We start from the raw sequence: 17,583 nt of genomic DNA, 5'->3' as shown, positions 1-17,583 counted from the left end.
GGGTCTGTCTATTGAATATTAAATGTACAGCGCTATGTATGCCTTTCAACACTATAAAAATTATAAATAGTAATAGTAGCAGATGTAGTGTTCTGGTTTTCTGAAATGTTGTCTAACAGAGATGATATCCTGGTTGGAATTGCAATTTTTAATATGAAATCTGTATAAATTGATCTTAGTATTTATATCTAGCTTGTTTCTCCAATGTAGTATCCTTCTTTCAACTTTTGCAGGGCAGGTTAGACTTGGATGTCTTGTAGCAATAATCTAATGTTTTGCGAGATGTCCTGGATGGAACTTAGATGTTCAGAGTTAGACCTGTTTTAGAAGTGTCTAAGTTCCACAAAGGTGCCCAAACTGACTAGATGACCACTGCATGTATCAAGTTAAGACACCCCACACTCCCTCAGTGCTCACTGACCCCTATCCACCACACAAAAATGAGAACAAAAAGATACATATGTGGCTTTAGAACTGCAGCTGCTGGTATGGGGAAACCTAGTAGAGCATCAGATGTATAGAGTTACCTGGTGGGTGGGCTAGTGAATGATAGAGAGGAGGATCCAGGCCCATAAGGCATCCTAATCACAACATCTATGGTATTAAGTATGATCATATCAAAACCCACCCAAACCCTACTGGACTGCTATATAGGTGCCAGCTGCAGCCATAAGAGTTATTGATGTGATACACAGATGGGTATAGTAGGTTTAGGGGGAGTTTTTGGGGGAGGTTCACCATAAATTATAAGGAGGTTATGGTGAGATATACATCTGACACCCTTTATTTGAAATTCACAGCAGTGTCTTCTAAGGTGCCCAACTGATCTGTTGGGATATCTATGTGGCCAATCCATTACAATGCTGGCTTCTCCCGTGTCCAAATGGGCTTGATTTGGACATTTTGAACATGGATGTTTTTGTATTCTTAAATGGCCCAAAAAGTTAGACATCCTAAAGGCTAAGACGTCCATAGGTCATTTAAAAATATATATATATTTGGATTTCCGGACTTATCCTGTAAGAAATCCAAATATTGAGACAGTGAAATAGCCATTTTCAAAACCACTAAAGTTGGACTTAGACGCACTTTTGAAAATGTCCCCCCACATCTTCTCATCCCCTTCACCTCTGAACTTCAATATCTTTTCCACTGCATCTCTTCTCTTCTGCTCCTCTTCTCTGCATAATACAGCTTGCAGAACAGACTTGCTGTTATCATATCAAGCTGATCTTTTCACTGTAGGATGACTATCTTCTTTACCTCTTCACACTATTCTTTCAATGGTTGCAGTTGGAAGACAAGATGCCTGGGACCATGTGTCCAATGGCTATTTATTTTTCAATATTGAACCAGTTTACCTCGTAATCCTCAACAAAGAACTCTACAATATTTTTTTTACATTTTTCAGATTCCTTTCAGATTATGCTTGGAAATCCATACTCTCATGAACCTTAGAGCTATTGTGAGGTATCTGCTATGTGACAGGTCCTACTTTCAATAGGTTCAGATCCTTTGGAAAGACACCGGTTCTGATGGTAGTTACAATTCTATAGCCATAGCTTTGATCTGTGCTTGTCTTTGATAACTTCATCGCTGAGCTGAGGAAGATCAGGGCCAACAGAGACCTTAGTAAAATCAGGATTTATTTCCTGTTCAGTAGCAGAATCAAGCATTTTTCCAATAGGACATGCTCATTTGCTATTGCTTAATGTCTTGCCATCCAAAACAATCACTAAGCACCTGAATGGTAGTTTGCCTGTGTGAAGGTTACAGACAATCCATAAGAACATAAGAATTGCCACTGCTGGGTCAGACCAGTGGTCCATCATGCCCAGCAGTCCGCTCACATGGCGGCCATCTGATCAAAGATCAGTGCCCTAACTGAGACTAGCCCTTCCAGTGCACGTTCTTGTTCAGCAGGAACTTGTCTAACTTTGACTTGAATCCCTGGAAGGTGTTTTCCCCTAGGACAGACTTTGGAAGAGCGTTCCAGTTTTCTACCACTCTCTGGGTGAAGAAGAACTTCCTTACGTTTGTACGGAATCTATCCCCTTTCAACTTTAGAGAGTGCCCTCTCGTTCTCCCTACCTTGGATAGGGTAAACAACCTGCCCTTATCTACTAAGTTATTATCCCCTTCAGTACCTTGAATGTTTCAATCACATCACCTCTCAATCTCCTCTGTTCGAGGGAGAAGATGCCCAGTTTCTTTAATCTTTCGCTGTATGGTAGCTCCTCCAACCCCTTAACCATCTTGGTCGCTCTTCTCTGGACCCTTTCGAGTAGTACCGTGTCCTTCTTCATGTACGGCGACCAGTGCTGTACGCAGTACTCCAAGTGAGGGCACACCATGGCCCGGTACAGCGGCATGATAACCTTCTCTGATCTGTTCGTGATCCCCTTCTTTATCATTCCTAGCATTCTGTTTGCCCTTTTCACCGCTGCCGCACATTGCACGGATGGCTTCATTAACTTTCTTTGTAGCTTCTTCTCAACACAATGCATCACTTCCTCCCAATCAGTGTTTACATTACAGGAATCATCTGCATTGGCTTGAAGAGCTTTTTGGGGGGTTTTTTTCTGCTCCTCTTTCTCTCAGCCATGCAACCATATTATCAGTAATTATTTCTGCATGAGTCTTTTCTGTAGTTGCTTTGGCAGGAACAAAATATCACAGATATCTGGCTTCTGGCTCCATACAAACTGTGCAATGTTCCTCTTTCATCATAGCTGGATATATTTTGCCATTCTCTTATGCCTTTAACATGACCCCAGGTCATCATTATGACCATCAAAGAAAATGCAACTGATGCCATTCTGCTGCATTTCCTCCTTAAACTGTACATCTTTTTTCATGATTATTGCCTGAGCCCTTCTTCACCTTGTTGTGATCAATCACCAAAATAGTGCCTTGGTGCCCAAATTCTATTATAGAATAAGCTACTACCCTGTGGCCTCAGGGTGGCAAAATGAAGGCACCCATGATTTAGCCTCTTGGTGCCTAACTTAGTTAGGTGCAAGTAGTTAGACAAATCAGTAAGCATCTTGACTTTATGTTGGAGTCCTACAATTAAGTTTAGGGGCCTGTATTCATCCTGAAATACAGATGCCTAAAATTTGTTGAAAACAGGCCCTTAGGCCCTGATTCTATAAACGGTGTCTAACTCCTAGGCTCCATCTGGCATGGTTGTTAATCAACTGCTAGGTGTCTAATCTAATCTAATCTAAACCTTAAGTTTATATACCGCATCATCTCCATGAGAATGGAGCTCGACACGGTTTACAAGAACTTAAAATAGTGGGTAGAAAAGAAGAAAAAGGATTACATGAACTTATGTGTAGAAGGGGGGAGAGAAAGGGGGGAAGGATAAAGCTACAATTTGCTGAAAAGCCAGGTTTTCAGTTGTTTGCAGAATAACTGAAGGGAGCTCAGGTTCCGCAGCGGGGTGGTAAGGTCGTTCCAAAGACCTGTGATTTTGAAGAGAAGGGATTTTCCCAGTTTGCCTGAATAGTGGATGCCACGTGGAGAGGGGAAGGCTAGTTTAAGCCTTTGGGCAGTTCTGGAGGAGTCGGGACTGGAGGAGTTGAAAGACAGTGGGATAAGAGGAGGCAGGATTCCTTGAATGATCTTGAAAGCCAGGCAGGAACATTTGAAATGGATTCTGGAGATTATTGGGAGCCAATGAAGTTTGGCAAGGAGTGGGGAGGCATGGTCAGACTTGCGTTTTGAGAAGATCAGTTTGGCTGCAGTATTCTGGATTAGCTGGAGTCTTAGAATACTTATTTTTGATAGATTTAAGTAGATGGCATTGCAGTAATCTAGTTTGGAGAGGATGATGGATTGGACAAGGATGGCAAAGTGTTGTTGGCTGAAGTAGGATCTAGCTTTCCTCAGCATGTGAAGGCTGAAAAAGCATGATTTTGCCAAGGAGTTGAGGTGGTCATTGAGGGAGAGAGAGGAATCGATAGTGATACCAAGGACCTTGCATGAGAACTCACGCTGTAGTGTATCGCCTGTGGGTAGTGTGAAAAGTATGGGCAGGTGTTCGAATTTTGGGCCGAGCCAGAGTAGTTTTGTTTTAGATTTGTTTAGTTTCATCTGTACCGAGAGGGACCAGGCACGGAGTCTCATTATGCAAGCTGTAATGTTTTCGTGGAGGTTGGTGAGGTTCTGTCATTTATAGAATTGTGCCTTCTTAGGTATCAATTGGCATTGTGCCTTCTTAGGTACCAATTGTGCCTTCTTAGGTACCAATGTGCCTTCTTAGGTACCAATTGTGCATTCTTAGGTACCAATAGGCATTGAATCCTTAAGCACACTGCCATTTTGGGCCAGGGTTTTCTTGGCCTAAATAAGCGCACCTAAGTTAGGTGCCTAGCAGTGCTTAAGTCAATCCATGCCCAAACTCTACCCTGAATCTGCCCCTAACTATGCCTACTTGCTGGTAGGTGCCAGTAGGTGTCTCAGTGTAGATGCCTACCTCGAAGTTGTAGATACCTACCCAGGGCAGGATTAACCAATAGGCCCAGTAGGCAAGTGCCTAGGGCCCAAAATGGTCAGGGCATCAACATTGTTTTTTCCAAACGGCGATAGGTCCCTCCAGCATCGATCGGCAATACGGGCCTCCCCGATCAGCAACGAGCCCCCCCCCCCCCCCCAATTGACAGAAAGTAAGACAAGCAAGCAACGCGGGTAAGAAAGGCAACGGGAACTGTAATTGTGCAAGCGGTGCTGCTTGCCCAAAGCTTCCCTCTGACGTAGCTTCCTGTTTCTGCCTGGGCACATGGTGGGGTGGGGCAGGGCAGGGGGCCCAGTGTACTTGTGTGCCTAGGGGCCCTCAACGAATTAATCCTGCCCTGTACCTACCAAGTTAGATGCCTACTGGCAAATTAATTTTTAAATCATTTTAATGACACTCTCAATTATCAGAACTGATTAAGCCAATTAAAACTTTAAATTAGGCACCTAGTTCAGCTAAGTGTGTCAATCTAGTCACCTAACTAGGCATATTTTATAGAATCAGGGCCTTAATGTGTATATATACTGTATATATAGAGAAAAGATTACTTATATACAAAGATTGTATATTGTTTTTGCTTCAGAGACTATGGGCTCCTTTTACAAAGGTGCGTTAGGGCCTTAACACGCAGAATAGCGTGTGCCAAAATGCCACGTGCGCTAACTGCTACCACCTCCACTTGAGCAGGCGGTAGATTTTGGGTAGCGCGTGCTAATTCGGTGCGTGCGCTAAAAACGCTAGTGCACCTTTGTAAAAGGAGCCCTATGTAATTTTTTTCTCTTGCCTGTTGCATGAAAGTGGCTTTACTTTCACAAGTAAGTGTTACTTCTTTCGGTCAGAACACTTCATCATCTGAGATGAATTCAAAACTCTTCATCCTTTTAGCTCTATCCCCTTTTTAAAGTCTGTTGCTTCTTTTGATTTAGTCCCAGTACCAAACATGCTCTTTTATTCCTACACTTTACAGGTCAAAGTATGGAAAACCCTCTGGTTCTTAAAACAGACAAAAGATATTTAACCACCAGTGTTGCCCTTGTAAACAGAGCTAATGGAGCAGCAGGTGATGAACCACATTCATAGATAGAAAGGAATTTGTACGACATTTTGTTAGGACATATCATACAGTTATTTGACATTTAGAAAAACTGAACTCTACCTTTTTCTCTTAGCCTTCAGATATCTTGGTTTCATGAGGAATTTCATTCCTATAGAGGAAATCATTATTAACCATTTAAGTACACATAACAGATTTTACCTGCCACTTATTTAGATGGGCTTTTATCAAATACAAACAAAAAGTAAAAATTATACCGCCTGATATTCTGCACTATATAACCAGCTGAGGGCCTTCTTTTTTTTTAATGGGGCAGATTGTGAGCGTGTAACACATACACAACATCTGTGCCATTAAAAAAAGAAGAAGCCCTAACAGCAGTGGCAGGAGGCTGCTTCCCCTGTCACTGGTGTCAGGGCTCTGCACATGTGTCAATTACAAACTGAGCGATTGATCTGTTGGATTTGCACCTCTGTGCAAATCATTTGCATGCAAACTTGGTAGCACATCGATCGCTGGTCCCCAATCGGACAGGGCTAGATGCACTAAAGTCAGTCAGTAATAACAACTGTTGGCCGATTCTCTAAGTCTCAACATAGATCTTGAATTGCCTGTGTGCTAATGTACTATCCAGAGTCAGGAATGGACTTTGATTATTCCAGAATGTCCTTGAGATGACCCTGTAGTGCCCCAACATGCCTCCGCTAGCTATTTTAGTGGCTTATATGTTTTGTCCTGCTCTTTTGTAATTTACTGGCTTATATGTTTTGGCTGGAAAAGCTTATAATGTGCCAGTATTGGGATGTTTAAAGCTGAAATAGCAACTATAAAATGCCCACCCTATGTTTTAAGGATATGAAACCCTGCCCTTGAAATATCTCAGGAAGTGATGTCAGAAGGAGAGCCAAGGCCTGCACGGGCAGCAAGTTGGTGATACTGTTCGCACCGGTGAAGTTAAAGAGGTACGAGGAAGGGGTGCGTGTGTGCAGTGGGGGAGGGGGACAGGGAAGGAATGGGGCACAAAAGAGAGTAGGGGGCACCACCACCCAATGTACCTTCCACCCTCACTACACTACTGGGTCCACAAAGGCTCTAGGTAGTCCTGGGGCACCTACTTAGATGTTGGGGGGATTGGCGAAGGTTTAGGAGATTTAAAAATGCAGGTGAGCTGGGATAGGGGAAATGCAGAGGTAAAGAGCTCAATGGGTTTGGGAGGGATATTCATTGCAGGGACTTGCATAGCTAAGCAGGTAAATTTAGGACATACGTGATATTCAGCAGCACTGCTCAGTTTAGTGTCACTGAATATCAGGAGTTGGGTGACTCATCATGATTTAAGTGGGCCGGAGTCTCTGCTGCCCCATTACTCACTCTGAATAACATTTGGATTATTAGTAGTAGTAGTAGTACTGAAAGTAAGAACCTACAGTTAGTACTGGGCTGGAGCAGATTTTCATGTAGGAAGACCAAGTGGTCTACTTTGTTCTTATGAATATTGATCCCTATCTACTAGGTATGTAGATTAGCTCTATGTTGGAATGGGATGGCATAGTAGGAAGGGTTGCTGAAATGTTCTCAGTTCAATCAAGAAGGGAATGAGGTGGAGCCATGAAACTTACAAGTTATTCCAAATATTCGCCCATAAGTTCAACACACTTGGCATATCATGTCTGTAGTTTCTGTAACCCTTCCAAAAATACTCTGACATCTGGTCACTGAAATTCTGCTCTGCTGCTTCAATCACCTCCAAATTACTTGAAAATTGTCACCCTTTCAACCTCATTTAAGGTCTTTAAGGTTTGGAAACAGAAAATAGTCAGATGGAGCAAGATCTGATGAGTAGGGTGGATGGTCTATGCACTGAAACCCCGACTGCATCGATTTGCCAGCCTGGTGAGCAGGTGCATTGTCTTGCAAAAAGAGAACTCCTTTCTGCAGCTTCCCTCTCCTTTTTTTCTTTCAATGCCTCCTTTAATTGGCACAGCAAGTTACAGTAGTATTCTGCATTATCTGTTTGGTCCCTTGGAAGATAATCATTACAATAACCTTCCTGATCCCAAAACTCTGTAGCCATGACCTTTCCTGCTTATTTATTGGTTTTGAATTTCCTTGGCCTTGGAGAACCTGAGTGCCGCCATTGCATGGACTATTATTTTATCTATGGATGATAGCAGTGTAACCATGTTTTATCAACAGTAACTAGTCATTCCAAAAAGTTGGCCCAGCTCGCTGAAAATGTCCACTCAATATCATTTCTGACCAGCATTCAACCATTTGGGCACTCACTTGGCTGACAGGTTCTGTTTACCCAGCTGCTCGTGAATTATACACCCAACACATCCCCTTGATATCTGTAGTGTCTCAGCAATTGTTTTAGCCGATATTCACTGATCTGCCAAAAATAGGTCACTGGCATGGTCAACAGTTTCAGGAGTTGACAGTCATTGAGACCTCTCAGACCTTGAAGCATCTTCAGTTTCAAAATCTCCACGCTGACAGTTTGCACGCCACTTCTTTACTGTGGAGTATGATGGGCATTTGTCACTCCACGTTTGTATCATACATTCATGATTTGGAGTTTTCTTCTGCAGTAATAGGAACTTCATGATGGCTCAGAGTTCGTTGACATGGTTCAATCAATTCCAATTGGCATGTTACAAAATAATTCTGCAAATTGGCATGTTACAAAATAAAATAACACTTTTTTCAGCTACAGTGGCAAAATAATGCTCAGAATTTAAGAAGTTTGTTGGGCTGTTGACTTTTCAGCACACCCTTGAATGGAAGAAATCACAGAAATGCTCACTGACAGTATTATTGGAGGGATAACGTAGCTTGAAAGATAAATTTATCTTGTGTTTTTCTCCTATGTCGTATAATGAGGTCACTTTTTTTATTATGCAGTTGTTCGGAATCTTTCATTAAGTGTCATGAAATTGTCTTACAAGGGATGAGATCTAATTAGTGTGACATTTGTGACATTACAGCTAATATGGGCCACACAGATAAAATAAACATGAAATAAATTTGTTCCCCTCAAGCAAAAATCTTGCTTCTTGGGGGCTCAGTGGCATTGTAGGGAAGCAGCTTAATGACTTAAAAACATGACCCACATGCTGTGATTACTTTTAAAAATACTGCTTAATACAAAGAAGGTAGTGCTTTCTTTTAAAGGCACATTCTGCATGCATTTCACTATTATTAATAGTAATTGTTTCAGTTATATTATCTCATTTCTTGCAGTCTTGACACACTAAAAGACTACAAATGACATATATCGACTGACAGAAGGTCATGAGAATTAAAATACATGAGTCTATTTAAAATATCTGATATGAAATGTGGTATTGATCACTACATAGGCCATAGTTGTTGCCAGAAGTCAATACCCTACATCATCCTTAATGACTCTAAAATTCAAGGACTTCTGAAATTAAATGAAAATGACAGTGCAAAATTTCTTGCTGAATGAAGGGTTACTCTTCTGATCTGGGAAAAAAAATGCTACTCTTTGACTAGACAATGAATACTCTTTATATCACAAACTTCCGTCCTCAAAAATGCAATCTAAATACCACCAAAGTGCATGTGAAGATATAACATTGGATTGCTAGTGAATAACCTCGGGGTCTTTAGAATGCCAGCTGGGTCGCAAGACACGCTGGCTGCACTCCTCATTAATCCCATTAGTTTGTTGTCTATGCTAAACACTGCCTATATCTTATTTCATTTTTTCATTATTCTCAATATTTAATTTTTTTTTATTTTATTAGATATAAATTATCATTTACTTTTTTATCAAACTGCTTAATACTTTCCAACATGGTTTGGAATAGGATCCGTATTCATTCAAATGATTCAAACTTTGTATAGTTCCCCTTCTACCAGATTATATATGAATAATACATTCTCAGAACGTTTTTCTCTGAAGAGGGGAGTTAGACAAGGATGTCCCTTATCTCCTTTGCTTTTTGATATTGTTTTGGAACCCTTGTTGGCAATTCGGCAGGCAAATGAGATACAAGGAATTCCTTATGCGGGTCGAGATTATAAAGTTTCGTTTGATGCAGATGATATTTTGCTTCATTTGAAGAATCCTGAATCAACCATCCTTCGTTTACTGGAATTGATTGATTATTTTGGAAAATTTTCAGGTTATAAGATAAATTGGAGTAAATTTGAGGTTCTTCCATTGAATGTACATTGTGTAAAAGCTTTATTTGATCCATTCCCCTTCCTTTGGAAGGAAAAGGGAATAAAATATTTGGGTATAATGATTCAAAAAACAGTGAAAGATACAATGACAGTAAATGAAAAATCCTCATTGTTGAAAGTTAAAGAAATGTGTGAACATTGGAACCCTTTACATCTTTCTTGATGGGGGAAGAGTCCAAACCATCAAAATGATGATTTTGCCTGGGGTTTATTACTAAATGAGTATGTTACCAGTTTATTTCCAAAGTTCCTTTTATAAAAAATTAAATGGAATTCTTACAAAATTTCTTTGGCTGTGTAAAACTACTAGAATAGTCCTAGGGCTCCTTTTACAAAGGTGCATTAGGGCCTTAACGCGCGGCATAGCGCACACTAAAATGCCGTGTGCGCTAGCTGCTAACGCCTCCTCTTGAGCAGGCGGTAGTTTTTCCGGGAGTGTGCACTAATCTGGTGCATGCGCTAAAAACGCTAGCGCACCTTTGTAAAAGGAGCCCTTAGTATCTTTGCAAAAATCACAATTGGCGGGAGGAGTAAATTTTCCAAATTTTTACAGGTATCATCAAGCCTTTATATTGCATCAGGGTATGTATTGGATCCTTCCTAAACTCATGGAGAATCTGCCAGATTGGTTGATACTGGAAAGTCATCTTTTGGCCCCATTATGTCTTAACTATATTTTGAGTATCAAGCTTCATCGAATATACAAGGACAAAATTATTCTTCAATCTACCTGGAAAACATTAAAATTTATTGATGCCTTAACTTCAGTTTCAGTACAACAATCCATGTGTCAATCCCTATGGTTAAACTCCAAGATAAAAATTGGCGAGTCTAAAATCCTCTGGAAACCTTGGTTGCAGACAGGCATACGCACTTTAGATGATGTAATTCAGAATGGAAAAATGATAAATGTATTACAATTGCAACAATCTTTTGGCATATCAAAATCTCAAAGTTATAAATGGGTGTAGTTGAAGCATTATATATATATAATCCCGAGTGGTATAGCATACAATATCAAATATAAATAGCAAACTCCACTCAATAGGAGAAGTGCACTATACAGGAAAAGGCCTCAGAGATGGAGCCTACGCACAGTCATAGACTGGGAAATTCAGCGTAGCTTATCATCTCCTAGCTCCATTCATTGGCCTAAAATCCTGTTTTTTATTTTTATTTATACTTTAATAATCCTATACTTATTATTTATTATTTAAAGCATTTTTTAAGGATTTTTTAAGTTTTTTGATTTACTTAACAACACCACTAAAGGTTCAATCTTAAAACAAGAAAAGTCTTATATGTGTTCTATCATGCTATTTCAGCGCACTCATCCATGAAACTGAGAAAAGTTGTTTTAAAGTTGAAATTTCAAAAAAGCGCCACTTATCTGAAGACGATAGTAGCTTGAAAACATGCCAGGGCAACAATAACTCAAGAGAGTGCCGACGCGGCCAGCCAGCTGCGTCAGAGCAGCGTATTAAGATTGAACCTTTAATGGTGTTGTTAAGTAAATCAAAAAACTTTAAAAATCCTAAAAAAATGCTTTAAATAATAAATAATAAGTATAGGATTACTAAAGTATAAATAAAAATAAAAAACAGGTTTTTAGGCCAATGATTGGAGCTAGGAGATGATAAGCTACGCTGAATTTCCCAGTCTATGACTGTGCGTAGGCTCCATCTCTGAGGCCTTTTCCTGTATAGTGCACTTCTCCTATTGAGTGGAGTTTGCTATTTATATTTGATATTGTAGTTGAAGCAGGCCATTCAGAAAGGGTTCCCTGATTGGCGTAACTTAAAAAATCAGTATAGTTTGGCGGGCCTGTGTTTCCATATTTGCAAGGGCATCAGGCCATCAAATGGTATAAATTAATGTCAGAATATTTGAATAAGAAACCTAAAATGAGTTAAAAACATATTTGGAGCTTTGAGACAAAGCAGCAGATTTCTGCTACTCAATGGCCACGGATTTGGACTTGGAGAATGAGATGTACAGCGTCAGCATCTGTGAGACAAACTTGTTTTTTTTTTCTGTTATATAGAATTTTTTGGACCCCTGTTTCTTTACAAAAGTTGGATAGTTCAAAGTCTAATAGATGCTGGCACTGTCATCTTGAAGAAGGGACACTGGATCACTTGTTTTATTGTCCCTTGATACTCAACTTTTGGAAGTCTATTTGGGGTAAAATTAATAGGATATTGGAGGCTTCTATTCCACTGTCGTATGACATTGTTTTATTTGGGACTTTATTACAACCTAAGAGTCCAATTGATTCAAAGAAAAACAAACTGCTTCTTATTATGATGGGGGTAGCTATGCAGTTAATAACAAGAAATTGGAAGAACCGGGACAGATTGAACTTTAACTTTTGGTGGAAAACTTTATGTCAATTTGAAAGAATGAATTCTGAATAAATGGGACATAATAAAAAATTTAAGGAAACATGGGGGTCCATTAGCAGAATTTGTTAAAACTGAGGGCTCCTTTTACTAAGCTGCGATAGCAGTTTTAGCGCATGGTGTGGGTTTAGCAAGTGCTAAAATCCTGCAAGCGCTACAAACGCTATCGCAGCTTAGTGAAAGGAGCCCTGAGTAATCGAATAAGCCTTTAATTCCTAATTGACCTTTACACACATCCAGGGTGGGTGGGAGGGATGGGGGGGGGAATATACTGTGTATCATTATTTGTTTGAATGTAAGTGCTGTTTAATGCATTAATTGATTGTATATTCTTTACACTTTGTATTTGATTTGAAAATTAATAAAGAATTACAAAAAAAATAATTCAAACTTATCAAAAACATGTACTTAGCTTGCTTTATAGCAACACATCTCCAACATGATATCCATTTCAAGACTTTTATCAGGGATTCGGTGAACTTGTAGAAAAAAAATGCAGATAAGCGCTAGCCTAGTAACATTTTGCTGCAAACATAATCGCTGGTGCCACCATAAATGCTATTGTATTCAGGTGGGTACAGTAAGTTTTGGGTGGGTTTTGGAGGGCTCACCATACAATATAAGTAGTTTACAGTGAGATGTATACCTAGGACTTTTTATTGTGATGTTCATTGCAGTACCCCCTAGATTGCCCCTCTGCTCTGCTGAGATATGTCTGTGTGGCCAGTTTGTTTACTAAGAATGCTGGCTGCTAATACAGTAAAACCTTGGCTTATGAGCATAATTCATTCCAAAACACTCCAATCCAAATCAATCCAAAACACTCATATATCAAAGCAAATTTCCCCATAGGAAATAATGGAAACTCAGACGATTTGTTCCACAACTCAAAAACTTTTAATACAAAATACTGTACATACTTGTATTGCAAGACCTCGCACATTTAGAATAGTCACTATACTCCCGTAGCATCAGAGAGAGAAGAACCATTGGCTCAGTTGTGATGACGTGACGCGTGTATGCTGTATGTACTTGCATTGCATGACTTTGCTTGTTTAGAACAGTCACTACACTCCCGCAACATCAGAGAGAGAAGAACTATTGGCTCAGTTGTGATGATGTGATGTTTGTATACTGTATGCGCTTGTATTGCAAGACATTACTTGTATATCAAGTTAAAATGTAATCATATGTTTTGCTTGTCTTGCAAAACACTTTCTCCTCTCCGACCATCTTCCCTGCTGACACCCCTCACTGACATCTCAGGACCCATCTGAAGGGCCTCCGTGCATGCACAAATGTCAGTGTGATGACATCACATATGTATGTGATGTCATCACAGCGATACCCACTCACTTCCAGGTGCCTCGAGCTGCAGCTTGAGAAAGTTTACAGGACACTGTTCTAATGCATGCACCATTTGTTTTGTGCTGATATCATGCCATATCTATGTTATATGAATGCTCTTCAATGCTGCCCATTATGGTATCTGAAATAATAAAACGCTAGCCGCGCATGCGCACTCAACTGCGTGCTTCCGTTTTCCCTGATCTGAGATGTAGGTCCGTGGCCTTGCAGGAGTGCGCATGCGCAACTCCCCAGCCTTACACACAAATCGGAAAGCGCTGGGCAGACAAATTGAAAAGCGCTGGCCTCCCTGCTCTCCCACACCTCCATCAACGAAAAGCGGCACTACCGCCTGAAATTTATTTTTAAGTTTAAAGCCACTGCGGCCTCCTCTGATGACACGCACCTGTGTCGGAGAAGGCCTCCAATGCAGGCGGGGATCGGGCAAGGAGCTGCCGCGGCAACTTTAAACTTTACAAAAACTGAACTGCTGCGAGAGAAGACTTTAGCCATACCAGCAAGGATACTTTCGCAATGGGGCCCGCCAAACAATTCCTGCCGTTGCTGAAATTTGGCCCACCGTTCCTTCCCTTCCTCCATCAGGTACAGTTCAGCTCCGCCTATGTTAAAAGGAGCTGCTTTGAAATTGGAGCCCTGCCGCCACCGTAACACGTTCCCTCTGCCACGGTCCCATATGTCAGAGAAGGAGCGGGACCAAAGCAGAGGGGAAAGTGCTAAGGCAGTGGCAGGGCTCTGATTTCGACGCGGCTCCTTTTAACATTGGTGGAGCTGCACTGCACCTGATGGAGGGAGGGAAGGAAAGGTGGTTGTGTGCTGTTGAGCCCCTCTTTGCCCTCAGACCCTCTCCTAACTCACTATCTGCGCATTGTGGATGCTCCCTCCTGTCTCAGACCACTGGGGGGAGGTACCTGTCTTCAGCTGCCAGGATGGAGGGAGGGAAGAAGAAAGAAGGGGCTCTGGCAAGCGAGTTATCAAAAGACAACCATAGCCTGGGACCCCTACATGATATGAATAATGACCAGACAACAAAAGGTAAGAAAAATAATTTTATTTTCTGTTTTGTGATTACAATATGTCAGATTTGAAATGTGTCTTGAGGGAGGCTGCTGCTGCGGATTTGGAAAGAGGAGTACCATTTTCGTGGGAGCCGGCCTTTGGAGAGGCTTGGGACGCGAGGATGGATGCGGGAGGGGCTGCCGCTGCAAAGGGCTTTGGTGGGGGAGCCAGCCAGACCGCGAGTGTGGGGCTGTTGTAAGTGTGGATTGGTCAAGGAGCCGCCGCTGCCGAGCCTTTCAAATTGCTCTTCCACCATCACTCCCTCCCACCCCGGCTCTGCCTCTGTCCCTGCCCAGGTTCAAAAGCAGGAGAGGCGGTTATCTAGCACCCGTTAATCTAACGGGCTTAAACACTAGTCATTCATATTCTGATGACATGTATTATGTTTTGTTATTTACAGTACTGTCAAATGCTATAGTTCTGATACAGTTTCATTTTGTTTTGACATCTTTTCAAATTTGCCCCAGGTACTTTAGATAGATTGTGAGCCCGCTGGGACAGGCAGGGAAAACTGCTTGAGTACCTGAATAAATTCATGTAAGCTATTCTGATCTTCCTTGGGAGAACAGTATAGAAAATTGAATAAATAAATAAATAAATTTTATCCTATTACTTGGATTCAATTTTCCATCTCTAAGTACCTCGTTGACTGTATTCATGCTCCTGTTTGATCATTTTACTATTGTTAACCTGAAACTTTGATGTCAAGTGTACCTGCTATACAACACCTTGGGTGAATGTCTATAAAGTCAATTAACAATCCCCCTCCTCAACCAATCAGTAAATAACCACATAATTTCTAAACAATTATCAAGTTATGTAGACAAGTTTTCCATACTGCCCCCATTTCAACATGGTTTTCACTCCAAGTACAGTACAGAAACTTTACTGTTATCCTTGATCTCTAAAATTCAAAGTTCTACTTTTACAGAATTGTTTTGCAATTTTATTACAATTTTTTATATTTCAGCAGCCTTTGATATTGTGAACCATGATATTCTTGTCCAACTATTGTCTGATTTAGGTTTAGAGGGTAACGTCCTCAATTGGTTCAAAGAATTTCTGTCATCGCTATCATACATGGTAAATTTCAGTGGTACATGGTCTTCGGTCTGTGGGATCCATCAAAGTTCACCATTGTCCCCTGAAACTTTATTAACATATGCCAATGATATTTTTATTTTACAGGAAGTAGATCCAAATTTGAGCAATTTTTTTTTTTTTTGCTAATATTAATTCATGTATTTCCAAACTATACTATTGGTCACTTCAGGTCCAAATGAAATTAAATACAATAAAAACAAAATTGCTTTGGTTTGGTCCCAAAATTGCAAATATTCCAAGCACAGTTACACTTAATACTGGTGAAGTTATACCAATAGAGTTCTCTCCTGTTGGGAATCATTTTAGATTTTTCTCTTTCTTTCCATCATCAGGTAAATAAATCTGATTAAGAAATGTTTTTTTAGTTTACACACATTGAAAAGTATCTGCCCTTTATTTTACCAGCACAATTTTGCAGTATTGATCCAGTCAGTTATTTTAGCTCAGCTGGACTATTGCAATTCTATGTTGGTTTAAGTAAAGGGAATCACCGTAACACCTAGAGAAATGTTAAAGAGATATCTTACAGAGATTTTGGAGAATCCTGATCAGGTTTTAACTCCTTTTACACAGGCCTATTATCTTCCAAATAAACCACAGGAACAGGAACAGAAACAAGAAAATGCTCAAGACCTGAATATATCTGTATTGCTTGAATTGTCTGATAAGGAAATGGTTGTACCTATTACATTGCTGTAAACAGTTGCTCTGGCACCGGACAAACACTGGTTATTGAAAATGCTCTTTAAAAATAAGCAGAAGGAATTCTTAGGATTAAAAATTCAAATGTGTCCAGATTTGTCCAGAGACACGCAGAGGCGTAGGAAAGAATTTTTATTGTTAAAACCAGGAGTGTTATCTCTGGGGTGACTTTTTATTTGAGATATCTTCTCTCATACCAAGCTGGCAGATGGACAAACTGCCTGACCACCCTCATCTCATCTGCCCCATCCTACTCATCCTTCAGGAAATCTCTCAAATCTTTCCTCTACGACAAATTTCTTGAACCCCCCCCATCACCAAATAATCAAATACTTCCATCCTGTAATTGATACTGGTTGTCTTCCTGACATTCACCACCCTGCATTGGTTTTGTACACTGCTTTGTTCTTTATAAGCCTCTCACACTGCCTCTCCACTATATAAATATCTCTGCTGTATATGTACAGTCTCCTGCATGGTAAATCTACATTGTTCTTCGCTGTATAAACACCTTTATTGAATATGTACAGTCCTCATTGTATCTTCACTGTAAATGTACAGTCTCTTACACTGTAAACCGCTCTGAACTGTTTGTGGTACTGCGGTATATAAAATAAAGTTATTATTATTATTGTAAATGTATTATACATTATTCCTCTAAAAAATGTTTTCTTTGAGTCCTTTCAACTGTCTACCTTCTTATCGCTTTCGCGACTGGCAAAAGGAAAATAGATAAGAACTAGCCTAATTGGAATGTTATGAGGTTTTCCTGAGCTCAGCCAGTTTGCGCTTTCCTTTTTCTTTTTTCTTTTATGATATAAATCTCGCTTTGTAATCCTGGATCCTACAAGATAGAGGACTTGAGCTGAATTTAAGCATAAAATAATATCTTGATTGAAATATTATTTCTTATTCTTGTGTAATGCTCAAATTTGCTTCCTGTACAAGTGTATACTTGATTATGTAAATTGAAAATTATAAATAAATATAATTTTTTTTTAAAAAAAGGTAATGGGAATCAGAAAAGGTTACAATTAACACAGAACACTAATTTTTGGAAAGTCAAAATTTGAGCATGTTACTCCAATGTTTACGAACTTACACTGACTCCCGTTTCATTAGAGTTCAGTTTAAATGTGCTTGTATTATTAATGAAAACA

Source organism: Geotrypetes seraphini, chromosome 5 (assembly GCF_902459505.1).
Source record: "Geotrypetes seraphini chromosome 5, aGeoSer1.1, whole genome shotgun sequence".
Classification (NCBI taxonomy): domain Eukaryota; kingdom Metazoa; phylum Chordata; class Amphibia; order Gymnophiona; family Dermophiidae; genus Geotrypetes; species Geotrypetes seraphini.
The sequence above is the reverse complement of the archived record's forward strand: the minus strand, read 5'-3'. Positions refer to the sequence as shown.